A 3,640-nucleotide genomic window follows, 5' to 3' on the forward strand; every position below is an offset into this window, starting at 1 on the left:
AGATGAAAAATCAAGTAGATGTAACGACCAAACCTCAAAGGATTTGAGTCTCTGTTCTTACCGTGCTAGTCCCTGGATCAAGCTCGCTAGCACACACAGTATAGATGAATACCAGAATAGCAAGTGCGTCATTTATTACATCGTATGATCTAGAATATATAAAATAAAACAATCTGCATAGCACTTGGCTAGCTTTATTCAATCAAACAGTGGAAAGTAGCAGAAAATAACGATCAGTCCCATCATAGCCCACTGGCGATGCTGAGTGCAGACTCGCGACCCTAACAGTACCTTACTCTTCATCTGAATATCCTGCAACATGAGACGTTGCATCCATATAGGTCAATACTTGGAATGTATTGGCAATGTATTGGCAAGTTACACAGGAGTAATAATAAAGCAGACCTAGATGTATATGCATAGAATATCAAAAGGAAGGCTTGAGGGTTTATTTTTGCAGAAAGCTGATTTTGTCCTCATAACTACCTAATAGTCAAATTTTTATTTAGTTCTTTTATTACTGCAATTAAATACACAAGGTTGAGTTGGCAAAAAATCAACTCCAACCTACCCTTTTATTAAGTTGCCCACAAATATTATTAAGTGTCACATCTGTCAAGATCATCCAACAACTGTAATGGCATAGTAGCTCAAAGTTACCCATAACCGGGGGCACGGCTAATCGTGATTAGTTTTTTTAATACTCTGTAGAGTTTAGTACGCTTTACCCACTGGACCCAACCCGAAGATTGAGATGAAGTCTTTCAGAAGCAGTCCCCTAGTCCCAACAGGAGGCCCATCCCAACTATTATATTTACATCTGCCGGCACATCCGGGTAAGGGTCCCACAACTGATCAACTAAGCCAGAGCCCATTTAGCCAGTGGTCGCACATGGAAGCTACTAGTCACTAAGTCTGTCTGATCTTTTTGAGCCTGGGTGGCCGTCCACTTACATTCAGAGGGTATAAACCATGATGTTCTTGAAACCACCCTAGCAATACCACTTCCGCCCCGAGGTGAATTAAATCCTGAGTTACTACTCAAATTATTATATATATAATCCTCACATAAGCTCAATTAATACATGAACCAACCCCGTCTACAAAGCATAGCAAAACTACAACTACCACGATCTGCAATGACGGGAGATAGCTCAACAATATAGCAAAATAATATAATAATCCTATACATGCATATATTCAAGGCGTTATATAACTACATGCATAGAAAACAATAGGTAAAGGATGATCAAGGTGTAACTTGCCTTGGTTCTGGTTCAGAAAGTCACACTCCTGACAATAGCTCGCGTCACACTCCGGACAATCTACACGTTTCACACAATTCAACAAATCAATCACCGGAACACGAATAGAACCAAAACAAAACCAACAGCAAGAAAACCATTTTTGAAACTCAAAACAGCAGCATAACAACACCTAAAATGCACTATGGTCACAACGGAAAAAGAATCACTCGATTCCGATAAACGGTTTGAAAGATACGGCCTCCGGAAGGTTTAATTCAAATTCAAATGAATTCAAATTTGAAAAGTGCAAACATGTGCAAAGTCGGTACTGACATAAAGTGCTGGCTTTTGTGAGATCATAGGAAAAAGAATTATCTAAATTGGGCATATATACTAAAAGATATAGCTAGTTGAAGTTAGAGTTGAAAACTGAAAAAGAACAAAAAGAAAACTCTGTTCTGGAAACATTGTGGCGTTTACTGTAGCGGTGCCAAGTGTCAATGCATGATTGGCTGCAAGATTGCATGCGCGCATGCTCACCAGCAAAATGGAGAAAACGGCGGCGGCAGCGTCGGGCGTAGGCGGCGGCGGCTCTCCGGTGGTGCTCCGGCGAAGGTGAGGGGACGGACGGATGCGGCATTCGTCGGTGGTTGGGATGGTGAGGTTAAACGGCGACGGCGCGAACTCCTGCGTGCTCTGGTGCTTCGGCTCGGCGATCTGCAGGTCACCCCGATTGGTCAAACGAGTGCGGATTCGAGTGGGGTTCCGAGGGGAACAAGTGGAGCGGCTGGGCGTGCTCTTACGGTGACTGAAACGAGCGGAGAAGACGACGGTGGCTCGAGCTCCACGGCGAGATCTGAATCGCCCTGTAGAGACGCACGGACGACGGAAGGGATCAGAAAGGCTGCGGTAGGGTTTTCCGGGGTCTTGGCTCGCGTGCGGTTTCCCAGGGGTCCACGGGGTGGCTTGGCGCGATGGATTGAGCTCGGACTCAAGCTCCCTGGTGCGTGCGTGCGCGCGGCGGCGCGTCCGGCTCGGTGAAGGACGAACAGGGTGCGGTGCGGGCGATGCGGGTTTCGGGCGCGGTTCGGATGCGGGTCGGGCACGGGCGGTCCCGCTGTCAGCGGCTCAGGCTGGAGGCGGCAGGCGATGTGAGGAGTGCGGGGCTGTGCGAGAGCTAGGTGGTCCTCGGATGCGCGCGGTTGATGGGCCACGCTGCTGGGCCGCGCTGCGGCGCTATGCTTCGCTGCTTCTCTTTTTTTTAAACAGAAACAACAGCAGTAAAACAAAATAAATAAAATAACATACACAATATAAAATATAAATAAAAAAACCTAGACACACAGTAAAAAATAGCCCTATAGCTATAAACTACAGGAACACTAGTTCCAATACTAATGCAATTTTGTAAAATCCTTTTGATGCAATAGGTCACTCAAACACCAATAAAAACCACAAATAAAATACTTTGAAGATTGCAAAAATTACCAGAACATATCAGATGAACTGGAAATAATATTCTGCACATTATGAACATTTTTACAATATGGGAGAAGTCACGTTATCTCCAGTCCAAATAAATTGCCTTTTTGTTGCATAATGAAAAGAATATTGCAGAAGAGCAAATAATGCATGGAAAATACGATATGCATATGAATGATCTATTAACATCCTAATTTAGGAAAATTGGGATGTTACAAACCTACCCCCCTTAAGATGAATCTCGCCCTCGAGATTCGGGCTCGCTAGCAAATAGGTGTGGGTGATCCTGCTTGAGATCTTCCTCTCGTTCCCAGGTAGCTTCCTCCTCTGTGTGATGATCCCACTGAACCTTGCATAACTTGATTGTCTTGGTGCGAGTAACTCTCTGTGCTGTCTTCAGAATCTTAACAGGCTTCTCCTCATATGTCAAATCACTCTCCAACTGAATTGCCTCAAGTGGCACTGTGTCCCTCAATGGAACATCCATCATCTCTGCATGGCACTTCTTCAACTGAGATACATGAAACACATTATGAACTCCTGACAAGGATTCTGGCAACTCCAGCTGATAAGCTACCTCTCCTCTACGCTCCAAGATCTTGTAAGGCCCCACAAAACGTGGTGCTAACTTACCCTTGATTCCAAACCTCTTAATTCCACAAAGTGGTGAAACTCTAAGGTATGCACGGTTTCCTACCTCATATGTCACCTCCTTACATTTTGCATCAGCATAACTCTTCTGCCTGGACTGTGCTATCTTCAGCCTGTCACGGATCAACTTGACCTTCTCCTCAGCATCTCTGATCAAGTCTAGTCCAAAGAATTGATGCTCTCCAACCTCATCCCACATCAATGGTGTCCTGCACTTCCTACCATACAATACCTCAAATGGTGCCATCTTCAGACTAGCC

At 44.9% G+C, this 3,640-nt stretch overlaps 1 long non-coding RNA gene across 1 annotated transcript; it reads right to left on the reverse strand.

Annotated features, from left to right (window-relative positions):
* Nucleotides 1-1,264: 1,264 nt before the first annotated feature.
* LOC125525696 lies at nucleotides 1,265-2,291 on the reverse strand. Its single transcript, XR_007291409.1, has 3 exons — nucleotides 2,051-2,291; nucleotides 1,788-1,964; nucleotides 1,265-1,325 (listed from the first exon to the last, which is right to left on the reverse strand). It is a non-coding gene; the product is annotated as an uncharacterized LOC125525696 (long non-coding RNA).
* Between the last annotated feature and the right edge of the window lie 1,349 nt (nucleotides 2,292-3,640).

This window comes from Triticum urartu, chromosome 1 (assembly GCF_003073215.2).
Source record: "Triticum urartu cultivar G1812 chromosome 1, Tu2.1, whole genome shotgun sequence".
NCBI lineage: Eukaryota > Viridiplantae > Streptophyta > Magnoliopsida > Poales > Poaceae > Triticum > Triticum urartu.